This window comes from Daktulosphaira vitifoliae, unplaced genomic scaffold, assembly GCF_025091365.1.
Source record: "Daktulosphaira vitifoliae isolate Bord-2020 unplaced genomic scaffold, ASM2509136v1 Scaffold_1, whole genome shotgun sequence".
NCBI lineage: Eukaryota > Metazoa > Arthropoda > Insecta > Hemiptera > Phylloxeridae > Daktulosphaira > Daktulosphaira vitifoliae.
In genome coordinates, this window is record NW_026099572.1 from 83767934 (window position 1) to 83780312 (window position 12379).

The window sequence follows — 12379 nt, forward strand, 5'->3', positions numbered from 1 at the left end:
TTTTAAGTTAATGTTACATACAGGTATTGGTGTTTTATATCTAACATCTCCCATAATAATGTGTTTTATTAGAAAAATCATCATTATAAAAATATAAATAAAATAAAATTATAAGTGCTAAATATCTATTACAATTTCATTGATGATATGTATGGATCACTTGATACTAATAGCATATGCATCAAATCTTCATTAGTATTATACCTCGAACTTTTTCTAGTGTGGTAAAGTCTTATTTAATGGATTATGTATTAATCGAATTATAATTTCTTGATTTTCGACTACAGTATTAATTAATTATTAAAATTTAACATGTTTATAGAATTAGAAATATAAAAGCTATATATTAATTTTAATACTAACAAAAATATTCATTAACATACTAAATATGTTTAGTTTAAGACGATTACATGACTGAAAAACGGATAACACACCGTGATTTGTTCGAACTCGTGCGACAAAAGTGTTCGATGCAATGTGTGGGTGTCCTAAATTTAATGGTTGTGCTCTTACATGAAAGGTATAGTGGATTGAAGTGGAATGATGTATACATCAAATCCATATTTGTCAATTCCAAAACGATTGTCGAAAATGAAATAAATAACATAAACAATTCAATATCAGAAATCGAAATAAATGAAAGCTAATTGTAAATAAAAAATGTACGTATTTGTATAATCTTTTTAGCCTTATGCACAGCTGTTTTTGTCCGCCGCAAAAAAAATTATATTTTTAAAATCTAGAATACTTGCTCTACATTATCTATGCATCGATACTTGGGTAAAATAGGATAATTTTTAGTATTGTACTTTTTAATTTCAAAAACGAATCAAAAAATACTCTATTTTATTAAAATGATCACTACTTAGTAAAAAAAAAATGTTTTTACGAATTTTTTTTTTATTATCTGTGGCTTTTACTTTTAATAAAATAAAAAACAATTCGAAAAAAATAATTTTTAACTTGTTAAAAAAGTTGACAACGAAAAACCATTTTTATGTTAAAATAATCGTAATACAACCAAATCTATACTATAAATAACGACCGGATGAACATGTGACCTTGAAATTTAATATTTAGTCTAAGCAATATACTAGAATTGTATTTTTCATAAATATTTTAATATTATGAGTACATTTTTAAATGGGACTTATGAGCGCCTAAAATTCGCTTTCAGACCACCTTATAGTGCTGAAAGACCAGCAAAATAGGAAATAACGGTAACACTTCTCCGCTTATCACAATATTTATTATGCTAGGTATGTGTATAGGACTCTTCTTGATCTGGCGCTTGACTGCAAGCATGCTTTTTGTGCTGTAATTTGTAAATTTGACACAAATTTTTTATTTTTTTTTATTTTGAATCCTATACCTCGCTCAAACGCTCCTGTAATTTAATTCCGGGGCCCGCAAACTGATATCCTGGCACGTGAGCTTCGAACGAAAGACTGTTAATTACTGAGTTTACAATACCGGAACCCCTTTTTCGTCGAACACCACAACGTCTTTGCTCTTTTATTTTTACTTTTAATAGTATATTTTTATATGAACGAAACAAAAGATTACAAAATTCAATGAACTATAACATTTTCAGCAACATATGTGGTCAGCTAAACTGTGAAAAAAGCAATTTAATTTTTACACTTTGTGCGATTCGAATGGTTTGAGATTCGAGAACGTATATGTATATATATCCAAAGTCGTTGGATCAATTCAAATATTAATTTTTGATTAAAGTGTTGAAAGGAATCGAAAGAAATCCGTTGTTCACATTTGAAAATAGTGATGATGTACCAATCATGGACTTAGTTCTACCCAATTTGGTGTTTATTTTTGTCGATGTGGTCATGGAAATATAGAACGTAATGTGCGATTATATCGCACGCGGTCGACATAAAAGGGTTGGTGTGTTTTTCCTCTCACAAACGCTGTCTTGCAAACAAAAAAAAACAAAAAAACAAATGTTACAAGATAATGTAAATATGGTGGTGTTGTTTCGACAAGTCAGAGTCAATCTGTGACACGCATACGATGAATACGTGTGTTGTGATATGAAATTTAACATATTCAAAGAATTTTGCAGACATTGTTAGGAAAACGATAAATACGATTTCGCGGTAATATTTACGGATTTCGCAAGTGACAGTGGTTGATAGGTTTGAAACGTATGTAACAATATGAATGCCTAAAATAATAATAAACTTTAAATGTTATTCTCATATTTTGCAATTTCATGTCTTAATGCCATTAATATTAAAATTAAATGTTACAAACACGAACTGCCTTCAGGTAATGACTAATGGTAGTTCCGGGATATCTCATAATAAGGTTGATGACGTAGAAATAATCCACAAGATCATAAAAAAACGGTACTTATTAGTAATAGTAACCAACTATTCAATTAAGTATTGTACTAAAAATTAATTCAAACACTGGGCTTCAAAATAACAGTTGTAGTAGGGAAACTAACTTCAATAATAATTTCAATTACCTTCAATTGTGTAAAAAAGTGAGAAGATATCATTGTAAAAATTGTTATCATAAAATAGTTATCAAAATTATACCGGCACTACTATTAGTACCATAGGCATAATATATCTATAATACTAACATATTAATATTATTAATTTCATTTGCATTATAAATTTAAACAGAATCAAATTCTTATAAAGCTGATTAAAATTATGATATTTAGTAATGATGAAGCAATTTTTATTAAAGAAAAAAATGATTACATAATAGTTAGAGAGACATGTAAACATAACAAAAAATAATTGAACACAATATTTTAAAATTTTCACTGAATTATTGTCCTTTTACCTTTTCAAATATTTCTGATTTTCATCATTTTTTTTAAAATAATATTTTCATATTGTGATTCTTAAACAATTTAAAAAAAATAATCTTATATTATGACAGACTTTCAGTTATAATAAATCGTAAAGTGTAATATTATATTATCACTTGTAATATTAAAATATTAAATTATGTTATCTTTTGTACATGTATGTCATAAATTATGAATTCACAAAATCACCAAAACAGGGTTCCCTTATTTAAAACATAAAATAATCAATAAATTAGGCAATTAAATCTGATTATCGTACAGATTCAAAGTAACGCCTATGTGTGGGTTCTCAATTAGGTCCAGTCAATCACATTTAACTATTAATTAAGATCTACAGTTTCTAAGAACACACTAGGGATCGCTACACGGCCCTCGTCTACTATAAAAACCCATTTTTTCCTATTAAAATCAGTTCTTTCGGCGATTTTAAAATACACAAAATCTGCGACACTCTACTCAAGATTCTTATTCTCTGGGACTTTTATTTATATTTAATTTGGACTTGGAATATTTTCTCAAGCTAAATGACACTTAGAAATTTTAAAGTGAATTTTGTTTTGGTGAATCTTTTAATTTAATTTAATTTGTTCATTAAATAACAATGTTTTATTTTATCGTGGAAATAAATGTCAATTAATATGTTAAACTTCAAACATTTTTTTTTTTAATTATTTTTTATATATAATAAACCCGAATCAACTCTAATTTTCTCAGTTAATGGTAAATATTTATTATAAGACTAAGTGTGTTGCAACTCTATACTTATTGGGTAGCTAATCATTTTTGGTTTAATGTCTTTGTTCTAACGAACATGGTGCCGGCAGACAGCACAGAGAAACTTACGAATATATTTTTTAATGTTTAATTTTTGTCATAGATATTAATATTTTTGAATCTTGTTTTGTCCAGGTCAGAGGAATATTTAAAAAATATTAGTGTCAATCTCTCAATAAAATATAATTTCTTAAGAAATATACTCATTCTACAAAGTCAAATAAGGATACATTATTTGATTATAATAATTATAATTATTATAAAAAACATAGAGTGTATAGAATCTCTTGCATATAATAATACAGCCATAGATTTTGTGTTTCGCATTATTTATAATTAAACGATTTATTCTCAAATGGTCATATTTACTGTCGAACTACTATTCGTTCCCCATAGCTACCGCCCTTTCTTTTTTCTTTACCTTTTTGAGTCATTCCGTCCATTTCATTTTACATAATAATTATCTTTCTAAACCTATTTTCTTTCTATCTAATCTGTATTTTCTCTCTTTTTTTTTTCTTTTTGGTTTATTACAAAAGGTTTATAAATATATATTTTAAAAATAATTAGAATTGTTTATTGTTAAATATTTGTTAAAATAAATCGAAACATACAGATAAACAAATATTTTCAGTGAATCATACATATAGACAAACAATTTCTAATATAAATTATTCGTTAGCAATAATAATGAATTTTAATACGAATTATATTTTTAACTATACTAAGACATTGAAATTAAGTGTTGATATAAAATATAAAAAATCTATTAGTACATTCCATTTTAATTTGTGTTACTGTTTCTTGGCACATAATTCATAGAAAATTTTCGATACTCGTTAGACCTCTTTACAATTTTTTTGTACCTTTCCAGATTATAGAAATCATGCATAGTGTATGGTAGAACAAAATTAGTTGGATAATATGATTGATTAACTGTAAAAATGTTTGATTGATTTATTAATTTTAGTGACTATAAAAATTTATTCTGCTAATATAGATAATATACAAAAATCACTTGGATTTTCTCTACACAATGGACAATTCAACTGGTCATTAAGCATACTTTTTTCACAATCATAACAATATCTGTGTCCACATGTAGTTATAGTCATACAATATGGATTTTTTTCACAAGAACTGCATTTAGAAAGATCTATGATGAGAAACCATACATATTTTATTTCAATATAAAATTAAAACAAAACAAATAACTAAATAAATTAAATAAATCAACTAATCCGGAACATTTTATATGATTTGATTAAAGATGATTCATTATTCCGTCTTCACAATTTAAATTTATTGAGAAAAATAAAAACCTTTTGAATCCCATTCAATAGTCGGATGCTAGTCTAACTTATTAGTTTTTTCATCAGCTTCATTGGTATCTGTAAACATTATAATTTCATTAATTGTTGAAGTACAATTTATCGTTATTTCAAATACTGTAATATGCATAAACAATGCGAATTGATATTAATTCAAATTGTATTATTTTTCTTCCAATATTTCGATTAATATATTTTTATTTCCAATTTTTCATTAAATAATATTATCACAAAAAATAGTCTAATGCAATAATATTTATCCATGAAAACTATTTAAATTTTAATATTTTTTAATTTAACTTAATTTGCTTATCAATTACTAGGTATCACCCCAGACCCATAGCCTTCCAGACCTCACAGGTCTACAGCAACTTAAAATGATAGTTGGTGTTGGATTAAGAATTTCATAATTAAGTCAAACTACAATAAATTTATTATTGCATTAAAAATTGAGATAAAATATATTACAAATTCAATACCCTAAAATAATACAGATAATTAAAAAAAAATTCTATAATATAATATCACAATGTCTTATTAATAATATAAATACAAAAAAATAAGATAAAAATGTTCTTCAAAATTATACTTAATAATAACCAAATAATTATTATTTAGCACAGGAGATATGTAAAAAAAACTTTACAATCGATAAATTGAAATTTGTATTACAATGTTATTTGTTTCTGTTAACACGGACAAAAACCAACGGATTTCAAAAAATTTTTTAGAGTACCTTTGAAATATTTATTGACAAACCTGGTAAAGATTTAAGATTTTAATTCGTAAAACGATGATTATAATTAACGTTTTCTTAAAAAATGCTAATATTTTTGATCGCTCACAGAGTGTTAATGTTATCATATATGAATATATATGGAAAATGCTATCATATTCGCAAATAATTTTCCCTGAATAATGTCGCAGAGCTTTTTTATTAAAAAAAAAAAAAAGAAATTAAATTGTTAAGTAATTTTTTTAACTCTACAACATGTACTCTATAGTATGAAGTTAAATAAATTTTTTTTTATCCCCTCAGGGATAAAAATGTTTATTTATAATTTTTTTAAATGGGAACCACTATTTTTGATTTAATAATATGATAGAAAAAAGATTACAAACAATTTTGTTCTTATAATTTTTTTTATCCAAACAACCGTTTACGTTTTATAATTGTTTAAAGATTTTAACTTCCAGAAAAAATATTGCCATTTATTACGTTTCATAATATCGGTGGCAGTGCAACAGGTATTTTTGTTAGATCCTTTAGTCTTACAAAACCATAGACTTAGCTATTAATAATACACCGAAAACCCGGTTTGAATCTATTATTATCACTCATTTAGTGCGTAGTAAATTTTTATAGCTAATTTACCTGCCATAGCTTGATCAATAAAATTTGGTTATGCAACAGCAAATAAAAATAATGACTTCTGTATTTAATACAGTTAAATGACAATAGAAATTTGGCCTAAAATTACTTAACTTTAACAAGCTGTAATGGACGAACGGTTAATCGGATAAAAAAAATTATAAGAACAAAATTGTTTGTAATATTTTTTTTTATCATATTATAAAGTTAAAAATAAAGGTTCCCATTTTAGAAAATTATAAATATGGATTTTTATCCTTGAAGGGACGAAAAAATTATGGTTTGACTACATATTTTTGTAGAGTTTTTTGAACTTAATGTTTTTTCTCTATAATAAAATTTCAAATTCTCAATATTTTCTAAGAAAATGAGTGTCTTACTAGATTTTGATCACCCTGTATGTCATACGACCGAATACAAATACAGGTAGCTTATTGTTTCTATACGACGTTGCTATTGACAGAGATGAATATCAAGATAGTTTTAAGATAGAGCATTGCAACTGAAGGCATAAATTAAAAATACAAATCTTTCGAATATATGAAAAATTTCTATTTCTTGTCCTATATTATAATTGACAATAAATTGCATATCTATGAAAATACCAGTTATAAAAAAATCCGTTAGCTACCAGTCAGTATAAATCATTGTACTTCTTTTATGTGTTTTAACACAACAATTCAAAACTTTAGAGTGTTATATGTAATAAATGAATTAAGTTACATTAAATATTCAAACGGTATTTGTTATTGAAAAATTATCTCTTAGTATTATTCTAAGAGTAACTGAGTGGGTTATGATAAATGAATCACTCTGTATAAGCTCGGTAATGTACGAAAATTAAATGAAAGTCTAAAATTTAAAAAAAAATAGACTAAAATAAATAGATTTATCGATAACCGGTTTTACAAATTCACTTTTATAATTGATAATTTTGTATTAATGTAGTTTAAGAAAAGTGTGCTACGTTGTAGTGTTTTTGTCGCTATTATATCAGCGTAAAAATATTTTGATTAATTATTACTCTGCTTGTTTGAAAACTTAAAAATCTTGTCTAAATATTTAAAATTTAGTTAATATTTAAAAATAAGCCATTTTTTTATCATCTATTTTATTTGATAACAAAGACACAATTATAGTATCTTAATTGAATTCCAATTATTATCTCTCAAAATCACTCAAAAAATATATATATTTTTTTTTAATTCATAATTTATTATGATTTTTTTAATAGATTTCAATACAGAAGTATTATTATAGCTTAACGATTAAAATAAAACTATACAATGGAAACTAAGACTATACAATAAGAACTAAGACTATACAAAGGAAGAAAAAAAATATTGTTATTAAACACAATTAAACATATCGTTAAATTAATAAATTAAACATACTCAAAATACTAAAAAAGAAAGAACAAAATAGACCTAGGATATTAAATTACCCACAGAAAAATATTATATAACGTAGCCAGCTGAATGAATGAAGGAAATTATTTGTATAATTATTGATGAGGATTCTGTATTAAGGATATTAAAACTCTTAATGGGTGAAATATTAAGGGAGGACAGGAAATTGAACAAGAGTAAACGGTTATGTTGTAAAGCTGGGCAATCAAATAGTAAATGAGGAAAATTAAATGGGACTTTATCATGTTTGGGGTAGAAGGGGGAACGGTTTAGTGTCATGTTAAAGGCATAACTAGGTAACCGATTATGACCAAATCTAAGACGGGAAAAAGAGGTAATATAGAAACGGGACAGAGGGAGGTTGTAAAACTAAGGATGTTTAGGAATAGTTGGAACTATAGATTTATGCCAGTTAGCTAAAGAGAAATTTGACCATTTATCTTGCCATGCTTATATAATAGTTAGATGAATAGAGGAAAGGAGATTGGAAAAGGTTATTTTTATGATAGGTGGTCGGTTGAAGGAGTTAGTCAGTTTGTCTAGATGGTCTGCTATCTCATTGCCATAGATTCCAACATGACTAAGGCACTATAAAAATTCAACATTAATGTCCATTAAATAGAGACTATAAATTATAAAAAATATAAAAAAATACTAATATTTTTTCGATATATTTTTATGAAAAAATATTATTAAAAAATAAAAAATTACAATTCCCAAGAAATCTCATTGTATAGTTTATACAGAATATTAAGTAAGTATAGAAACAGGTCAATTGTTACAAACAATAAAAATAATAAAAACCTGTATCCTTACTTACTGAGCACTCTATATATGTAACTGGAGTATTGATATAAATTGAGTATTCTCTAAAACTTATTTTCGGTCTATCACTTTACATTTTTAAGTGAAAACATAGATTTATCTAAAAATATTCTAAATAATACATCAATCCTTGAAAATTTATGTTAAAAATTACAATCTCGTGTCATTATTGACAATGTATTTTCAAATTGATACAAAGTTCTTATAATTATTGAATATTATCTATTTTGAATTAATGTTGTGGTACAGTAAAAAACTTAAATTAAAACTGTTAAATACTTACCAATTTTTTTTTTCATTGGCATAACTCAAAGGAGAACAAATTGTAAATAGTAACGTAAAGAAAATTTTAGTTGAAAAAAACATGTTTTTGGGGCAATTGAAAAAAATTGTTCTTTGTGTAATTTCAATAAAATTTACGTATTAAACCATCCTTTATATAATTAAAAAATTGGGTAACATAATTCATTTTGAATAGTATAATATTCATTAAATTCAATGCATTATTTATTTGTATTAGCCCTAATAATAAAGATTATAATATAATAGAATAATAAATAAAAGTTAAGTTCAATTACCTTGAACTACGTCATTTAACAAGTATAACATATTTTTTTTTATATTTTTTCATTTAATATGGTTATAATATACAAAATCAATAATTATAACAATTAAATTAAATATAAATCAATTACACTTAAAAAAAAAAAAATGATTAATAATACTCTGAGTCATAACTATTACCAGTTAAACTTTTTCTTGTATAGTCATCATCATTAACAATACCTATATATATGTTTTTATATTTTGATAGTACAAATTAATCACTTATGTACTAAATTACATTCATGAAAAATAAACTATTACATTGCTTATGTCTATTTTCGAAATATAGGAGGTAAAAATAAGAATTATTAAAAGCCAAAAAATAGTTCTTTTGACACTGTAGTAATTAGATGAGGAAGTATTGAATTACGTCGATTTTAGTATAATATAAGCTTTACAATAGTAGTAAGCAATTTTTGAACTCTTAAGCAATATAATAATTCCATATAAAAGGGAAATGCAGGGTAAGCAAATTAATAATGGTGGGAAAAAGAATATAAAAGGGAAACATGAAAAGTATAGGAGGATGAGACAGGACGATACTGAGCGAGACGAGACTGGACGTTTTGGTCGAAGAAACGTCGAGTTACGGGTTAGGTCGTTGATGTAAGAATAACTTTATATTCTTTTTTTATAAGATTTAATTAATTTTTGTGTTCAATTATTATATTATATTTGACTTTGTGTTTGATACATTTCGTAAATAAAATAACTATTTAAAAATTTGGACTTAGCGCAAATATTTTATATTCACGGTGATCTCGAAATTGTGTGTGTGTGTGCGGCTAGAGTCTAGGTTGGACTGCTAGTCCTTTAGTCAATCTTGATGATTAGTGAACGAGCTGGCTAGTGTTTGGGCTTAACCGTCCTTTAGTGGGTATAGTAAAAAGGTAGTTGTGCTGGTGGCTGACAAGGAGCCACCCTTCAGTCTGCTACTTTTGAGCTAGACTGTGCTGACGGGTCTAAACTCTACCCCTTTAGTAGTCCACTAATTAGAGAGATTGGGGCTGATCAGTTTATCCAACGGGAGGACTCGAGAAGAGCTCGGACGACGAACTCGTCGTCAATATATATATACATAAAACTTTAGTAAACCTTTGTGTCTACGTTGGGGCACTACCGACGTACGACAACACTTACAATCTATTGCTCTTAAAATTCTATTAGCGTTAATGCACGATACTTAGGAAAATTATGTAAAATATATGTCGTAATATGCTCTATGCTTGAATTATGCATCTTAAATTTATCAATAAAAGTTTATAATCTGTATTTAATATTACTTGTATACAAACAAATAATTAATTTATCTGTCATAACATATACACTATTGTGCACCAGATATTATATATGTATTTTAGGGTGCTCTTATTCTATAAACTTACATTGATCGATTTCATTAAACGCCAATTTTTTTTCATTATTATATGAAAGTCATTTGGGTAAAATTTGATTTTGATAACTTACCGCCTTCAGATGCCAAATCGGGGTTGAAAATTTAATTAAAAGGGTAATTTTTCAATTTTCGATCATTATTTCTAAAACTAACAATCCTAGCGTAAAAATGTATAGAGTATAAATTATAGATTGTAATATTTTCTTTGAAAAAAATGTTTACAAAAATTATTTTTATTTGCTCATAAATAAATTATAAAATAAAAAAAAAAATTGCTCAAATTCACTTATTTAACATAAATCATTCGTAACTTTCAAAATAATCACTTTACAACAAAATGATTTGTATAAAAAATATGTAAAATTAAATTTTCTAGAATATTAGTCTTATGTGTAATTATAGTCAGATGTATACTTTATATTATTTATACTAAAATTTGTTATAATTCAAAAATATAAGCAATAATTTATAAAATAAAAATAATGAAAATGAATAATGGAGGCTTGGATTTTTGTATATGGTGAGAACCTGATGTTGTGGTTCTATCGGGGTCGTATGGTTCGAGGGTTTAGAACAATAAAGACAAGTAGATATGAAGTAATAAATGTATGTCCTCTTTATTGAGGAATATAAGCTAATAAATTTGTAAACATCTTTAATAGGACACTGAGGTAACGGGGCGGTAATCCGACCCTCGAGACCCTGTAATGTGTATATGTAGTAGGTGTGAACAAACTAGCAAAATTACTCTTGATATTAAAAGGAGATTATAGATCTATTGCATTATCGTTCTTTATTCAGATTATTAACTCTAAACAAATGGGATAATATAAATTGACTTACCTTAGTAATCTACAGGGTACGTTCCATAAGTAATGCGTCGCATTTTTTTCTGAAGCGACTATTCGTCCGATCGACTCGCTCTAAGCGGGAGTCGATGGAGGGGGAAGTTAGCTACGCATCGCCGCCAAGAGCAGTTCGCTCTGTGATCTTGGAGCGTTTTAGTGACGCTCTGCGCGAGCACCTCGTCGTGGTTACGATGGAGAAAAGTTTAGAACAAAGATACGTGATAAAGTTTTGTGTGAAACTGAAGAAGACGCCGCTCGAGACTTACGGAATGCTTGCGGAGGCTTACGGGGATGCTTACCTGTCAAGATCGCAGTCGAACCGGTGGCACAAGAAGTTTACAGAAGGTCGAAAAGAGGTCGCCGACGAACACCGCGAAGGACGCCCGTCATCGTCGCGCTGTGACGAAAATGCCGCTCGTGTGCGAAAATTACTAAACACTGATCGCCGAATGAGTTTGCAAATGTTGGCAGACGCATTAGACATTCCTAAAACCTCCGTTTACCGCATTTTTACGGAAGATTTTCAAATGCGCAAGGTTTGCGCGAAACTCGTACCGAAGATTTTGACTGACGATCAGAAGCAAAATCGTGTGCTGTTGGGTCAAGAACTCAACGATCTCACTGACGCTGATCCCAGTTTTCTCGATAACGTCATCACGGGAGACGAAACTTGGGTTTTCAAATATGATCCTGAGACCAAGCGCCAAAGTTCGGAGTGGCACACCGATGAGTCGCCGCGTCCGAAGAAGGCCAGGATGAGCAAGTCGCGGGTAAAATCGATGTTGATTGGGTTCTTCGACAAAAAGGGGGTAGTGCATAAGGAGTTTGTGCCAGCTGGACAGACTGTAACCGGTCAGTTTTACAAAGAAGTGCTTATTCGACTGAACAACAGAGTGACGCGCGTCCGAAAGGAGATCAGCAAGAACTGGCGGCTGCATTACGACAACGCGCCTTCACACACCTCGTTCGT

At 27.6% G+C, this 12379-nt stretch overlaps 1 long non-coding RNA gene across 3 annotated transcripts; it reads right to left on the minus strand.

Moving 5' to 3' along the window:
- Positions 1–3932: 3932 nt before the first annotated feature.
- On the minus strand, positions 3933–9155 carry LOC126903187 (uncharacterized). 3 transcript variants are annotated; one of them, XR_007703441.1, is made up of 4 exons: positions 8843–8979; positions 4945–5013; positions 4632–4778; positions 3933–4558 (listed from the first exon to the last, which is right to left on the minus strand). It is a non-coding gene; the product is annotated as an uncharacterized LOC126903187 (long non-coding RNA). The 3 variants fall into 3 exon arrangements; XR_007703442.1 differs by lacking the exon at positions 8843–8979 and adding an exon at positions 9138–9155 and having other exon boundaries at positions 4180–4558; positions 4641–4778; XR_007703440.1 differs by having other exon boundaries at positions 4181–4558; positions 4641–4778.
- Positions 9156–12379: the final 3224 nt, after the last annotated feature.